This window comes from Pteropus vampyrus, unplaced genomic scaffold (assembly GCF_000151845.1).
Source record: "Pteropus vampyrus isolate Shadow unplaced genomic scaffold, Pvam_2.0 Scaffold192, whole genome shotgun sequence".
Lineage (NCBI taxonomy): Eukaryota > Metazoa > Chordata > Mammalia > Chiroptera > Pteropodidae > Pteropus > Pteropus vampyrus.
The window spans coordinates 1,785,828-1,802,857 of record NW_011888973.1 but is presented as its reverse complement, the minus strand read 5'-3'; the positions used below and the strand labels follow the sequence as shown (position 1 = coordinate 1,802,857).

Sequence of the window (17,030 nt, the reverse complement as noted above, 5' to 3'; positions counted from 1 at the left end):
GGGCTGGGACTCCCTTTCCAGCCGCAACTTAACTGCTGCCCTGGGCACACCTGCCCCCCAGCCCCTCTGCACTGCTCTTTCCCAGGACACAGCTCTGCTGCCCCCCTCCATTCTACCACTCACGTCGTCCCATGTTCTTGTAGAGTCCTTCCTCCCATCTTCACCTTACAAAATGTTATCCATCTTTCAAGATCTAGCTGAAACGCCACCTCCTCCAGGAAGCCTGCAACAAGAATGGCTTCTTCCTCACAAATCTTAAAACTCTTCGTAATGCTCTCCTGGCACTAATTACATCCCTGCAGGCCATGTGACCTGTTCAAAGGTGCTATTCAAAGGGCAGGTCAACTGCACAGAGCAGGTAAACTAGATATGGATGAGGTGGGTGGACTCGGCTGGTTGATTCCCTTGGACAGCCCTTCGGATGCCCGGTGGCCTAGCTCACGCTGAATGAGATGACCACAGGCCGGAGAAGTGCAGAGTGATACTTTTTATAACCCTGGGCTCTTTGTCACCCTGAAGTACGTTAGGTGATAATTCTGACACTCCGTGAGCCGCATCACCCAGGCTCACAGTCCAGGCTCTGGGCCTTGAACCGTGCGTTTTGGCTGCATTTGGGCTTCACTCTCTTCATCTGCGCCCTTCATGCTGCTTAGAGGCTTGTCGTGGGCAGGCAGTGCCATGGCCTACCACATCACACACGTACCGGTTTGTAAACACATCTGTCATCTCATGACATTGTCGGCTCTCCAAGAATAAGAACCCGTCACGGCACATAAAGAAGTATTATTATCTTTGTAATTATAGTAGATATATGTTAAATGGATGTTTGAGAAATACTTGTTGACTAGATGTTTCTAGGTCATGGAAAGAGAGCGACATTACATTATTTTCACTCTGAGAGGTACTTTTGACGAAAGCATCTTACTGTATTTTTATGTCTACAGTTTAACTCCAGATCAGTACAGACACTAGAAGGCTTTAGCCATAGACTTAATTAGATGGGTCCATGACGCAACATATTGGCTTCACGACATATTTGAAGAAATGAGAAGACTCCCAACAACAAGTGAGTCAGCAGATAACGAGAAATACCAGGAGGAAAGGGGGACAGGACAAAGAGTCCTCCCAGCCAGGCCTCGCCTTTTTATCTGGAAAAGAACACCTTCCCCAGGAATCTGCCTACATCGCACTGGCCAGGCTTTTGTCCCGTGATGATCCCCAGCCACAATGGAATCGAGAAGACAAATGTTTTTAGTTGGGCTCACCGATCATCACCTTCGATGTTCTGTTGCTAAACATGAAGGGGAGATCATGGCTGTGAGGTAGGCGAGCAGCAGCGTGTGCCTCGTGTGCTATGAGGCAAAGCGCGTCCATGCTCAGATATCACACATTCGTGACTGGCTTGACCTCGTGCTCATAGGAAGATGTATCCTCCTCGGTTTAACATCCCACCTGACAGCGCCATCGGGGACAATGCCTTCAGATCTTGCAAAAATAAAATTTTCCATTAATCCGAATTTGTGGACACACAGGAGAAGAGTTCTAACCTCTCCTGGGGTCTGTACATTGAGGACTTGGGTTCAAGGACAGGTAACACGAATAAGACGTGGCGGTCAAACCTCTCTGAAGACATAAACGTGAAAGGGTTTCTTCGAATGACTGTCGTCGCGGCTTCCTCGAGGTTCTTGGCAGAGCAGTCAGCAGAAGTCAGTGTCTCCCAGACCCTCTGTTTACGACTTGTCATAATCGGCTTCCTTCTCGTCTCCCAACTGCCCTCTCATCACCCGACAGCACAGTCTCTTTCCTCCTGCCACACGGAACTCCCAGAAGGTCTCCGCCTTCACCACGGCCGGCCTCCTGGGCCTCGCGCGAGTTGGGTGCCCGCCTGTCTCTCCACCGCATCTCCCGGCCCCTTCTCACCTGCTACGCTTCAGGCACATCAGTCCCCTTTGCCAAGTCAAAATACAAAGTTCATTCCCCGCTTAAGACTTTATAACAGCTCCTCCCTCTGCCTGACACGATCATCTCCTGAGCTTCCCACAACTGCCTTTCAGGTCTCAGTTTAAAGGCCACGTCCCTGAGGAGGCGGCCCACACTCTCCATTCTCATGTAGCCCCTTACCCCGCCCAGCACCACCGCCGGCCTATGTTATTCTCCTAAAGCACACCTCACTACCTAAGAATTCTCTCGTTCAATTGTTCTTGTTTCTGCCCTACTAGAATGTTAGAATTATGAGAAAGGAAATTTCGTTTTGTTCACCGCTGTATCTTCAGTACTGGAACACGGCAGATATTCAGTTCATGTTTAGTGAATGAATGAAGCAGTAAAAAGTGAATGTCGCTGCTCTGCCTGTAACGCCCTTCTCCACCAGGTCCCCCACGTCAGACCCCGAACACCCCACCCCTCATTCCTCGCCCCATCTGATTTAAATGTCTCTCTCCCGTGTTCCTATAGCGTCTTGCCTAGGACAGCATCATTTATATATACTGTCATTCTCGATTACCTGCCCATTTCTCCATCTGACACAAAGTGAGCAAAGCCTAAGTTCGTCATCTCTGAATCAGATGCCAGGCTTTATGAGCACATGCAAAGTAGAAAGAGGCCGGGCAGGAGCCTGACGAGTGGCAATGGGCTGGGATTCCCCCACCCCTCCCCGCGGCAGGGAGCAACCTGTACACCTGCCCGTCAAGGCTCTGCTAGACAGTAACTGTTTAATTCAACGAGGGAGTGAATTTTCTCTCTATGAGCAGTTTTCTTAAAGGCAAAGAAACTAGGGCTGGGGGAGGGACGAGAATTATCAAAAGCTTCCTCTTTCACTGGCACTGTTCTAGGTTGTTCTGTTTCCTTTTTTTTTAACCACTTTTTTGAGATATGATTGACACACGAAGAGCTGGACATGTTAAATGTGTACAACTCGATGAGTTTGGAGATAAGTATACACCTGTGAAACCATCACCACGATCGATGCCATCAGCAGACCCATCACCTCCAACAGTTTCCTCCCATCCTCTTCCCTGCGTGTGTGCCTGTGTGTGTGCATTAAGAACACTTAATTGTAGGTTTTTTCCACACGTGTCATGCACTTCTTACAACAGCCCCATGAAAGAAAGATTAGTCTTATCACTCTGGGATGGAGAAATGGGCTCAGAGCAGTTTTGCAACTTCCCCAAGGTCACAGTGTTGGTAAACAGTGAGTCTGTGACTAAAACCCAGGCCCATCTGACTGTAAGGTTGTCCCTGGCTGACCTTGAGTGCGTGGAACATGGCTGCTTGTTCCCAGGAGCCGTGGGTTATGTAAACAGTCCTGCTAGGACAGGTCCGTCTGGGTAAAAGCTTACCTTGTCCCCCCTTTTTTTAGTGTCCCTTGACCCCTAGTGGTGTTGACTGCCTGATGATTGTTTGGCAGATTTAGATTAAAATTCTCTGATATTTCTAAGGCTGTAGCAGAATTGTATTATCGAATAGGAATGTTATTCAATCAAATAATTAAAAATGGATTACCGCTTGTTATGTTTTAGGTTACTTTGCTTTCTTAATATGTTTGCAAGTTTCGTTTTATTGCCGGGAATGGTGATAATGCAACATGCTAAATTTCAGATCCCTGTTGGTTTGTTTCTCTTCTAAGAAAGGATACGGTGGCACATGTAGTTATCATTCCTTAAGCCTTAAACTACATTTTGCTTGCCTTTTTCTTTTTGTTAGGAGACAGTTCTTTGTGGCTTCCAGTTTTGAAATTGCATGCACTTTCTCTGATGGAATTTCTGACAAATAAAAGACAATCAGAGTAATGTCCTGCCTTCTAAAAAGAGCATGTTGCTGATCTCACGAAGCGTCGCTATTACCGATCACACAGCACGAGGCTGTACTCCCGGAGCACTGTCAGCCATACGCACCACAACACGCACCGCCGGACAGCGAGGTTTAGGGCGGATTGTGGTGGGAACGCATCTCGTGGCGACAGCACACGTGTGGATTCTCTTTTCTTCGAAGACAGAGACTCTCATTGGACTTTTTCGTCTGGATGTCCTCTGACACGTCATGCCAAACATAATCAAAATCGGCTTGTTCTTTACCAACCCTTCTACCCTACGTCCTACAACCCGAGTCAGGAATACATGAAATAACCCATGCAGAGCACTCAGTCCAGTGCCCGCACACAGTCAGCCTTTAATACCGGCACGCAGGTATTCATCTGCCTGTTCTTAAACTCTGCCGGCGCGAGGAATAACACAGGTTTTCAAGGCAGATCATTCCAGTATTGGATAGTTATGATTTTTAGAAAAGCTCTCTATTCCTTCAACAAACATCATGTTCTGCTATGTGCCAATTACTTTTCTAAGACCTGAGAACTAAAAGATGAATGAGGACAGGTGTCTAGCAAGAAAGTCCAGCACCAAGTAGCCCATGGCCATCCTGCCCTCTCAGGCCACGTGGACATGATCCTCTTTGTGTCCCCCTGGGATGTGACTAAGGAGGTGCTCATGTGCCCCCTAAGTAACTAGCGCACAGCTCCCGAGGGAGTCCAGTCCTCTCGTCTGGAGCGAGTCGCCTTGCCTCTGTGAGCCTGTTTCCTTATCTGTAAGAGGGAGTAAATGACCCCTGCCCTACTTTGTCACTGGACTGGGTCATAAAAATAAAATGAGATCATTACGTGAAGGTCTTTGCAACCCATAAGGCACTCTGCAATGACATGATATGACTCTGACTCTGGTGTCAAGCCAAAGAAGGGATTGATGGGATTTTAGACGTCAGCCAGCGAGGGCAGATCTTTCGGCTGGGAGCTGCTGGAGTGGATGAGAGGTGGAGCCATAACAAGCCCACATCAGGGACAAGACGGGACTACGTCACCAAGGCATCCGGCATTGCTCCAGAAATCTCATCAGGTGCCACGCATTCCGTTGGACCGTCACCAGGTTTTAGATGCAGACAGACCTCCACTCAAAAGGCCTCTACCACTTCCTCATTGGGTGACCTTGAGGACACTTAATCTAAGCCGGAGTTTACTCATTTGTAAAACAGAGTCTCTCCCCTGGGAATCTAGAATTAGAACTGAGAGACATTCAGAGTCTGAACCACCTACTGAGCAAAGGAGATGTAATGTCAAAGGATAAAGAGCGGATATCATCTGCCCACCGCAGACGTGAAAAAGCAAGACAGCCAGTTTGCAGAGAGGCAACGATGAGGCAGGACCGTGGAGAGAAGCAGAGACGAGGGCAGAACTGTCGCGGCTCTAGGGAGCAGAACCTCCTCAGACTCAGCTGAAGCCCTGCCTCGGGGTTCCGAGAGGCCCCCCTGAACTCTAACAATATGCCCTTTCTTTACGCTTAAGTTCGGTCTAGCCAGTTTCTATCTCTCACAAGCCAGAGTAACTGATAATTTCTTGTCGGCCCTCCCCTGTAATCTTGATTCTCGTATCTGCTGGAGACTCAGGAAACTGCAAATGGGACTTGAGAAGCCCATCTTTTACTCCTCCATGAAAGGCGGTAGGAAGTAGAACAGATTCTCCAATACTCGGAAGGCATGTTAGCATGTTTCTAAATTATAGAGAACGAGCGAACTGCCAGATTTCATTCATCATCGCTGACGTTTATTGTGAACCATCCCGGCCAAAAGAATTCCGACAGACACTTTAAAAACCTAAGCCAGACTGAACTGACCATACCATGTTGATCACATTGAAATGTTTATATTAAATAGTTCTAAAATCATAATCATTTTATTAAAAATCAGAGAGAAAACTGGCCATTGGACGCATTGCTGAAAGGCTGAAAAATGTCTTAATAAGATACATTTAGTAAATATTTTTTCATTCCACGGAAGAAAGGCTTTTGTAGTTAAAATAACAAACACCGTCGAGTGCCCACCCCAGACCCCTCTGAAGCTCCCACCTCCTCACTGACAGAACCCCAGCTTTGCGCAGATTTCCAGCCTGCTGTGAGGGGCCACGTGCTTCACGGAAGGCTGGGCCCAGCCTCAGCTCCAGGGGTTGGGTCATGATCGATCCCATGGTTGCTTCCTCTTAGGAAGTTGGTTTTGTCTTGGACACGTGACACAATTCTAGCCAATGAGGTGTCGTTGTTGAGGGGGTTTCCAAAAAGATGTCTTCTTCTTGAGAGGAAAACGAATGAAGAGATGGTCTCTTTCCGTCTCTGGATGTGAGCGTGAGGGTAATGGAAGCTGACATTCCAGGGATGCAAGAGAGCAGGATTAAAGGAGCTGGGTGAGAATTTCTGAGTCACATAATTAACCAACTGGCACCACCAACCACCTCTAGACTGCTCGTTACGTGAAATAATAAAGGCCCTGAATATTTAAGTCGGTTTTAACCAGAGATGTCTGTGACTTGGGGCGGAAAGCACCCTAACTGATACTGTTATAGTTAACAATCTCTTTCAAACGATGGTGGCACTTGGCAAGTTCGAACGTTCTTACTTATATGTGTTTGACAGTGAGCCGAGTGAAGATCATCCCCCCACTCTTCCCCTGCGGCCCTACAAGTCCCGTCAGTTCCAAGGAGGAAGACGTCTTTGAAACCTGTCACCGGCACCTGCCGTTTGTGTGCAGGCTCTCCCGACACGGCGCCCTGGCCCCTCACGCCGTCCAAGGACACCTGTTTCCACTCTTCATTGGGAGGCTCCTGTTTCTCCCACGCCTGCTCTTACCGTCTGCGGGCGTCTGTGGGCTTTTTCTTCAGTCTCCTTCTCTTTCTCCATCTTCGGCGTTCCTACCTCAGAGTTTTCGTTTCCCTTAATGGTCCCTGATCGGGTGGGTTATTTGTCATTGTTGTCAGCTGGCGTCAGAGTCTTGATAACTGAAACGTCTCTCAATGGTAAGAATCGGTTTTCCTGTTCATAGCGCCCCCGGTGCCGCTCAGTCCCTGTCTCACGAATGGCGGTTTCTCTTCTAAACAATGGCAGCGGATGGTCGAGCAACGGTGCCGTCTCCATGTTCCAAAGACCGAGAGAATAAGATGTACTCTACCCACACGGAAAGAGGGTTAATTTGATTCTACACGTAGAGGTCATGACTGCTATTTCTTTGAAAGTCATTTATTTGTCGGCTTGATTTCCATAGCCCAGTCTCCTGTTTAAAAGAGGTAGCTTCTAGTCTCAAATTATTTCCATTTATGCCTCCATTGAAACAACTTCGCCTTTGTTTTCTAGTTCCGTTTCTTAGGAGGCACTTTAAGAAGCCCCAGGCTAATCAAGGAACTCTTAAAATAGGAAGTGAGCCAACGACTTTCTTTGTGCTATTCCTGTGCTTAGGCTGGGTATTTAGAAATGTTCTTTCTCTACCTTGTTCTCCCAAGGTCTCCCCTCCTACCTTGATCCACACCCCTCAACCCCCCGTATCCACCCCCAAAGGCATGCACAGGGCACAACACTTCTCCTCAGCCCTGTAAGCTACAACACCTGCCCACATGTTTTCTTTAAAGCGAGGTAGTACATTTTGCCAGCTTCACTGTTTGCTTTCTTGTGGTGTTGTCCATTTGTTATATTTGACCCATTTTTTTTTTTGGATGGAACCAATAGTTAGGATTTGACATTTAGAGAGCTATCATCATTTAACTAATGCGTTAGTTTTTAAATCTTCAAAGATGACACTTGATGCAGTCTCGAGCTTTGATATTTCTCCTACACGCCAGAACCCTATATCCAATCACTGACTTTTACTGACACACACTGTCCCACAGACGCCTCAAATTCAACGAATTAAAAACGTAGCTACAACACCCCAACCTCACTGCTCCTGGTTTTCCTTTGCATGAGGCATCACGGTTCACAGCTCTACTGTCCCCTTGACATCCAAGTCAGAAACCAACCTTACCCACACGCTTAACCATTTCACATCAAAGATGCAAAAGAGGACCCTTTCCTCCCCGCCATTCCTGTCGGTGCTACCATCACTCAGCCCCTTACCTCACCTCTTGACTTCTAGCCTTGCCCAGCTCCAAGGTGCCAGAGTGGTCTTCCTTAAGGCGAACTCCATCGCTGTCTCCAGAAGACGGTCCAGACCTGGCCTCAGTCTCTGCAGAAAGGTGTGTCCTCGGCAACGTGGCCTAGTGCTTCGGAGAGATCTCTATCATGGGGAAGCAGCACAGCCATTCGTGGTAAAAAGTGCATTTTCTAGAGTTTGACTATTAGGATTTCAACCCTGGCTCCGCCATGACAGAGGCAAGTTACTGGGTTTTTGTGCTTCAGTTTCCTCTTGTGTAAAATGGCACTACTCAGTAGTGCTTCTTGGCATTATTGGGATAATTAAATAAGACAATCATGTTAGCACTTAGCGTGTGCCCTGCACAAGGTGAGCTGCTATTATTATTTATTATTTATTATTATTATTATTATTATTATTATTATTATTATAGAAATCTATGACTGCCGTTGCACTAACTTTTGTTTGTATTTTTCTTTCCTGGGCTCTGAGATCCTTGTATCTAATTCATCTTTGTAGCTCAGGATGTAGCGCTGGCCCGGAAAAGTAGCAGACATTCCACAAACACTTTTTGATCGAATGACCACATTATCGCCGGGCTCATAACCCTTCAGGGGTTCCGGATTGCCTGTAATGTGAAATCCATACCCTGTAGCATGGTTTAGAATGCCTCGTAAACCTGGCTCCTACCCACTGATTCCATGTCATCTTCTCCTAAGCAGGCCAAGGTCACTCACAGTTCCCCAAAAAGACACTTCCTTCCACCAAGAGTGTCTTCCCAGGCTCTTTCCTGCACCCTGGTGAACTTCTTTTCATTTTCAAGCCCCTAATCCAGTATCTTTTCCCACGGTCTTTCCGGATCCTTTTGCGGGGGGGCAGCCCCAGTCTGGAAACACAGGCAAATGCACGACAAACGGTTCGTTGGATTCTGTGACAAGGCGGGGCGAGATAACATTTCCGCATCTGCGGGCTTCATGGCCGCCCTGGAGCCACACCGGCCCTCCCTCCTCCGTGCGCCCACAGCACCCCTTGCCTCTCCATAAGCTCCGATGGCCCGACGCGGCTCACGGGTGCTCTGCCTCGTTCATCTCTGCATCCCAACCACCCGACTCCGCGCCTGGCACGGATGAGTTACGCGGCAAATATTCGCTATGAATAACATCAACGAGTATTTGTGGGCCGTCTATGTGTAAGGCAGGGAACACCACCACCCACCGAATCACGGCTAGTGAATGTCACTAACACGCAAATGCCCCGCATCACTCACCCCTGCTGCCCGGATGGTGAAGTGCAACGCTCGGCCTGGAACCTGGTGACCTCACACCGCATTTCGTGCTTTCCGCTGTCATTCACGATCAAAACATGTCTTTTTTAAATGAATATTTCCACTTCCATTTTTTTTACAAAAGAAAAATGTAAGGAAATACACTCTCCTTTAATTAGTCACTATTTGATACCTTCAGAACGAAAAATCATTGATAGAGAGTAAAAGGAATAAAACTCTTCAAAAGTAATGACACATTCAAGTACGAATGTGCACATCAGTGAGTTGATTGCCACTTCGCGAAGAGCTGTCCTCTAAACTGACCAATAAACGTATCGCCGTGAAGGCCAATTTTAACTCGTATTAGCTGACGATGCTCACAGATGCGGCTGCAGTGAGACCACGTGGTGTTTTCAGCTGGTGAAGGGATGCAGCCCCGCCCCCTCACCTGCCCCATCTGGCTCGCTGTCAAAGTCCCCAGCCAGTCTTCTCTCAGCAAACACGCCAAGGAAATGTTTCTTAAAGACGACATTTGGCCAGAAAAGTAAACACTCAACACGACAGCTTCGCGGCACAATCTGGGAAGTGGATGACAGCCTCTGGCTAGTGACGAGAACCAGTTTGTCGGATTCACGTCTCACTCCGGCTGGTCTCGTGAGGGAACCGGGCCGCACCTCCCTCTAACAGTGACCCACTGTTCCGGGAAATGGTCCCTTCCTATGAGCATGAGCCCCGGAGCAGCTCACAGCATCCTGGGAACGATGACGATTCTGAGCCCTCCGAGATGCTCTGGACCCGTACGAGGAGAGCCGGGGGATCTGACTTTTGGGGGGTGCCGTGGTGGGGAGGAAATGCGTCACCGCTGACATTTACAGTAGAATTACTGCCGTCCAGTAAGGGGCTGCTCCATGCACCGTGAATCCAGCCTACCAAAGGCAGCTCGGAGAGTGAGCCATAATAAACACGCGTTCACGGCATAAGCGCGCCCACAGCGAGGAGTGCCGGGTCGGCATTTAAACCCTCTCAGAGGGAGTCGTTAGATGACACGGGTCACTCGAAAAGAATTGATACTTGCAGAATGGACTCTTTGGTAACCAGCAAATATATGGTTGTGGGCGTGCCGGACCGTGGGTGACCAAACTGTGGGGCTCTAGCCATAGGGAAAGTATTAGGTTTGTTTATTATATTTGTTATCAACAAACGTTATAAACACATAAACACACATCACGTCTGTCGATTCTTTTTGAATCATTCTGTATAATATTACAGGTGTGCTGATCCGAGGTCCAAAAATGGGATTCAGACGGTCTGCGAAACCCCTGAAATTACGTGCAAAAATGTTGTATGTCTGACAGTTGAGGTTATTTAAATTTACCCCACATTACAATTCATCTTTATGTAATAACACGGAATCAATACGATTTTTCACTAACAGATTTTACAGTGATTTGATTAATTCCTGAGTTCACCTGTAACTCGATTTGGAATCTGAAAAGCCCCTGCGGTGTTGAGGGTGGACGGCGGACGAATGGAAAACGTGCCGTCCCGTCCCGTCCCGGCCCACAGACTTCTCCCCCGGCTGCTGCGGCAGTGGGGCCAGGGCCACTGCAGCCCGCAGAGCAGCTCTCGCCCTTACAAGCCGTGAAAGGCACCCGGATGCCCGCGTGGGGGGCGGTGCTGGCCTGGAAACGCGGACCGGGCCCCAACCTCGCTGCCCCTTGGCGGGCACCGCTGCACAATCCACGGCCGCCCCAGGGAAAGCAGAAATACACTGTGGCTCTTCAGCGCTTTTTCTACCTAAAATACACTGGACAGAGACCAAGATATACTCTTATTTAAAAAAGGAAAAAAACTATTTCATTTGAAGGTCCACATTTTTAGACGATTTAACATCTCTGAAATGGAAACATTTCTTACAGCGCTATACCTAATCAAATACAGTGAGTACATTTGCTGAGAAAAAAAGGGGGGGGTAAAATAATTCTAATTTCTATTCATTGTTCTCATTCAGAATAACTGTTCATTCCTGGCTTGAAAGACGGTGCCCCATAGATGCATCAAACACAGCACCTGGCCTTGTCCTCTGCTTTCAGGGACCCTTAGGCTAAAGGTCCCTCCTCAGCCCCGAGCGCTCCGTGCGCACCCTTCTTGGCATGTTCTTCTGCTCTGCTGGGGACTGCGATGCTCTGCCGCTCTTTCCGCCTGTGGTCCCGTGAGCTCCTACAGGGCAGGAGCTGTGGACCTCTGTCTGCCTGGCTCTACGAGACAGCAGCGTCAGCTCTGGGGCCTGCCCAGCCAGCCACTGGCATGAGATCGTGAGCGAGTCACTTAACCTTCAACAATGAGCAAAACTGTAAAGGACCGGCACGTGGAAGCTTCTTTCTACCCATCGCTATTCAGAGGCAGCGTGAGCTTTGGAATCAGATTCAAATCCTACCTTGTCACTCAGTGTGTCCTCTAACTACTGGTTACTTCTCTAAGCCCCAGCTTCTATGCACCATAAAGGCCAGGATCTTGTCTATCCCATTCACGGTGTGTCCATTTGCATCTCATACAGAGCCTGGCACTTGCTGATTAGACCAAGGAATGAACGAAAGATGAAGGTAACTCCTTACGGCACTATCGTGAGAATTACCAGGAATGTATATAAAATGCCAGTCACAGTGGTAGTGCCCGGTGCATAATTTTGGATTGTGAAAACAAATGGATATGAAAAAAACAGAACGAAAGAAATGCTGTGGGCACCCGTGCCCGCGGATTTATCATGTAAATAGTTAGCAGTCATGGGACACGGCTAACTGGCCGGCCCGAAGATGAACGCCCGCTGCCGTGAACTGTGCCTGCACCTCCAACACGACGTATCGTCGGCAGCAAGGATCACTTGTTTGTTGAGCAAATATTTACTGAGCACTTAGGATGTGGAAGATACCCAAACGGATCAACATCTCCCAACAAGTACATCCACGCGAGGCAGAGAACGAGGAAGCGCTCGGTCTCCAAGGGCCCGGGCCCTTGGGTGCCCGGAATGTTCATGGAGAGGAGACTGAAGACTTGTCGGTGGGCAGACGGGGTGCTGGCAGACAGGGTGCTGGCAGACGGGGCGCTGGCAGACGGGGTGCTGGCAGCCTCTTTGCCTCTGTAGTTCCCAAACTGCTGTCACGGCTGTGAGCTCCCAGCTCCCGACCTTTTGGGCAGAGCGACGTAGCCCTTATGGCCTTTGTCACGGATACAGAGCGAGAAACACGGATTACGAGGTCAGGGCCCGGGCGTGTCCTGTGTCCCCGGATGCCACCCCCCCTCCCACGACTATGGCAGGACGGGGAGGGGAACCATGTGGATGTGAGGACTGGGAGGAGCGAGGGCAGAGCGCAGCTCTGAGTCTAAAAATAAACGACGACACCTCATCTGTAACCTGGCTGCTGGGCCACCTCACTTACGACATTCCAGACCGACGCGTGTCCTTGTCCTCCTCCTCCTCGATCGGAGAGGGGTGGGAGGGCGGCTGACCGGAGAGCGGGGAGGCGGGGCCGTGAGGCTGAGTTATCTGTTTGGATTCTGTGGTCGCACATTCTCGTACTGAGATTCTTAATTCAGAATACGCAATAGGACATATGATTAAAACGATGTCCTGTGTCTTCATATAATCATCTCTAGGCAAAAGGGTCTAAGCGGCAAACCTCAGGCTTAGCCCTAAGCTCACTAGGCTCACGAAGCCATTGGCATGGGAGCAGATTTCTGGTCACAGAAGGGCACAAGGACACTGGTCACAGCAGGGCACATAGGACACTGGTCACAGTGGGTCACATCAGGGCACACAGGGCACACAGGGCGCTGGGAGCAGCAGCAACACTGTTTGAAAAATAATGAGCAGGAAACTCCCTTGGACCAGGGCTGCGGGAAGGAAAGGAGGGAGGGCGGAGGGAGGGCGGAGGGAGGGCGGAGAGCAGAGGATGAGGGAAGACATCATAGATGCACCTGACAGCGCCGTTCATCTCAGGGATTAATCATGTAAAACGCTGAGCCCGAAGAGCTCTGGGAAATGGCCCTTCACCCCCACTGGCCTCTGGGGAGGGCAGCGGGCGTCTGTGTCAATCAGCCGAGGAGCAGGACACTGACCGACATGAGTCCTCTGTTTCAGACACCTGGCTACGTGAGTGCCCAGAGACACTTCTGGGGGTACCACGCTCCAACAGGTGATGGGAGCCTTTGACATCTTCCTTGTTCTCTTTATGTAAAATGTCTTCCAGTCTCCCCTGCCCACCTGGACAGCCCCGGTGGAGGTGACATGGAAGGCAGCTGTGTGTGTGGATGGGGGCGGGGCGGGGGGGAAGGAGCCCCGCTCCTGGCCTAGGGCTCATCGGTTTTATTCTGTTAAAGACTCCTCTAGTCTCCCCTGGGCCACAGGACGAGAGTGCACGTGTGACATCAAGGGGACTCGACTTTGACTGTCTGGGAGCTGCTGAGGGCCCTCGTGGACCACGGGCCTGCTCCGCCCCCTGCACGGCTGGGCCAGTCCCCATGCAGCTGCGTGTCACCTCTCAGGGCTCCTGACGCGCTTCCCCATCTGCTTGACTCCAGGCTCCGACACGCTCATCCCCGAATCCCCAAAGCACCACGAAGGTCCGCGGCTTGGGCCCGCAGGAGAATTATAGTGCAGAAGCAACGTTTTCCCAAAAAAAACCTGGACTCCCTGATCCTCCACCTGCCCAGGCTGCGTCTGTCCCACGTTGCTTAGGATGATATATATATTTTTTTTCTTTCCTTGGCTCATAACCCCTTCTGTAGAATTGTGCTGGAAAAACCCAGATCTCTTTATCCCAGAGAAGCCCTTGGGCTCTGCAGGTGCTGTCAAGCTCACCGCACCTGTGATTTGTACCTGTCCACGTACAACAGAGAGCTGGGGAGGCCGAGGGAGCACGAAGAAGCTGAGAAGGGAGGTGAGCAAGGTCTGGTCTGGGATGCGTGCTATGCCTCAGAACTGTCTTCTGTCTCCTAAGGGTAATGCTCTAGCTTTATTTTATTTATATAACAGCTTTTCCTCCATACGTTATCATCTCACAAGAAAAAAAAAAAAACTGGAAGATCGTTCGTGGAAATTTTAACCAAGCTGCGATTTTTGTAACATGAGGCCTATACAAGAACACAGTATGTTCTTGTATAGAAAGACGCAAGGCCTGTCTTATTCTGAAAGGAAAAAGAACACAGTGAGACTCACTTGTTTATTAAGATTGCTAAAATCATAAATTGGTACTATGGGTCTCATTTTAGTGTGTCTCAGTGAGAATCTGTTGAAGTAGAAGGGACATCATGGGGGAGAAGCTTAGGAAGCGAAATCAGCTTTTTCATACACAGAGTGGCAGGAACTTGCTCGGACTTCGCCAATCAGGTGGCAGTGCAGCAAACGGCGATCGATAGAGACGCGGCAAACGGCAGTGAAGACCACCCTTCTTCCGGGCGAGAGAAAGGTCCGGGCAGGGGTCTGTGACTGCAGGACGCAGCTGTTTTATTCCAGATGTCGGAACTACCGAGTAGCCAGCGTTCAAAGGTTTACAGCCCAGAGTGAACATTCTAGAGTGCAAATTGCCTTTGACTCAGCTTTATGAAACACGGCATTTCAAAGTGATCACGTGTTGGGTGTACCCGTGGCCATAACGAAGAATGATGTGTGCTTATGCCAGAAGCTTCCGTAGGTACAAGACATCCCGAACACCCGTCACCACTGCAAGGCCGAGTCTGAGATGGGACAGGTGTTTGAAGTGGAAGAGACATAACGGGCGTAAGAACTAGCAGTGGACGAGAAAGCTGAACACAGTCATTGCGCCTGAAGCGGCTCTACCAGCAGATACGTCTTCGAGGACCGAACGCGGCACGTTCACGGATGACCCCCTGCTCGCTGACGGACAGGTCTGTAAACATTTGCTGGGAGATGGGAGAGAGAGGAGGTGACTAAAAGGCCCCTGGCGCGATGACAGTGGCCTTCGAGGGAAGAGCGACGCGACGCAATGTTTCCGTCTGGGAAAACGGACTCATCCTGTGTGAGGCGAATGGACAGAAAGCGAATGGGGGCGGCTGCAGGTTCTGCGTGTCCGAAGCCCACGCGAGCTTGCGAGGCCCTGGCCCCTCTGAGAAAAAGCATCCACGTGTGAGAGCACGAGAGGGCCCCTCCCAGGCCTTTGAGCGGCCCGTGCCAGCAAGGGGACCCCGGGGTCAGGCTTCACAGTCACCTACCTTGTGGGCGAGCGACAGCTGAGGCCACCGAGCCCGTCACCCCACTTACCCAGCCGCCCGAGCTGGAAACCCCAGGAATTATCTTTAATTCTTCCTCCTCTTTCTTCCTCTTCAGTCGCCATGTCAAGCCCATTTCAGTTCCTGTTTCTCAGACTGATTTCTGTCCTCGTCCTTCACGCCAATACCTTGGAGCCATCCCTCATCGCCTCTTTCCGCAAAGAACGGGTTCCCGTCCCCACTTTAATTGACTCCCAGAAAGCGACCCCTCACCCAACCACCCGGAATCCCGTCTGTCTAAAAGCGAGAGCTACGATTTCACGCTTCTGTTGAGTACACCCCATTAAAGCCCCATGTGGAAAGCCCCCAGCACCGACGCCGGCTGCCTGTGGGTCCCTGCAAGCACTCGAATGTTCCTGGCTACCCTCCTGGCCTGGCGTCTCCTCCGTCTCTCCTCCTCCCTCCTCCTTCCTACCTCCCTTTCCCAGGCTCACCTCCTCCTGGAGGCCTTCGTCCACGCCCACCCCTCCGCCACCAGCAAGCTGGCCTGGCGCTGTCCTCTGCAGCCCACAGGCAGGGCTCCACCAAGGCTCCCAGCACCCCGCGTTAGAGGGACTTGCTTATACCTGCCTCTCCGGGCTGGGATCTCCTTGTCTGATTACTTTTTGTGTCCCCAGCACTTAGCAGAATGTAAGTCCTCATGAGACATTTTTGAATGAATGACAATGTAGTGACTAAATCAATCACTGCATGAGTCACTCTCTGTGACAAAGCACAGAGAGATGAGAGGGCGGGGAACTTAGTTCTGGGCTTTGCCCAAGATCGTAGGTGGGAGAGACAAGGCAGCTGAGCACAGGCGACAGAGAATAATCAGCCAGAAAAATGAAGGGCCAGGGGGACTTGTACCATTTTTCTACTTATCGTTACGTTACGGGGTTTCTACACTGAATGCAGGTTACCTTTTACATAAGAAACAAAGGAGTTTATTAGGGCACATGGTAAGCTAATGTAACAAAGAGACCCCCAAACGAATGACTGAAATACAGTGTTTTTTATTTCCCTCTCATGTAAAATCCAGAGGTGATCAGTCTAGGGCTGGCAGAGCAGGACTCTGTCTTCCACTTGCCAGCCCTGCCACCTTGCCCACCAGCTTCCAAAGCTGCTGCTAATCCAAGTGAGAACAAAAGACGAAGGACAGAACAAGCGGTTGGTTTTAGGGAAGCAGGAAGTTGCCTGCAGCTCGTGGCCGATGTCCACACCCAGCTGCAAGGGAGGTTGGGAAATGGAGTCTCTAGTTGGACATCCACATGCCCTGCTAAAAGTCCAGAGCGTTTATTCATAAAGGGAAGAAGGGGAAAGCAATATCAGGCACCACCAGAGATCTGGTGTAAAATGTTCTGTTCCGTTTTCTATGAGACAGAGAGAGAGAGAGAGGGAGAGAGGGAGAGAGAGAGGGAGAGAGAAAGGGAGGGAAGGAGGGAGGGAAGGAGAGAGAGAATTTTTATAAAGCAGTAGAAGCAGAAGCCAGGTTTTAAGGGGTTAAGAGTTACTGGGAAGTGGACGAGGTTAAGTGCAGACCGTTTATAAATATTTAAGAGACACGGGG

General features: G+C 49.9%; 1 long non-coding RNA gene across 1 annotated transcript; it reads right to left on the bottom strand.

Moving 5' to 3' along the window:
* Window positions 1-15,124: 15,124 nt before the first annotated feature.
* LOC111746512 lies at window positions 15,125-16,821 on the bottom strand. Its single transcript, XR_002783146.1, has 3 exons — window positions 16,051-16,821; window positions 15,477-15,635; window positions 15,125-15,230 (listed from the first exon to the last, which is right to left on the bottom strand). It is a non-coding gene; the product is annotated as an uncharacterized LOC111746512 (long non-coding RNA).
* Window positions 16,822-17,030: the final 209 nt, after the last annotated feature.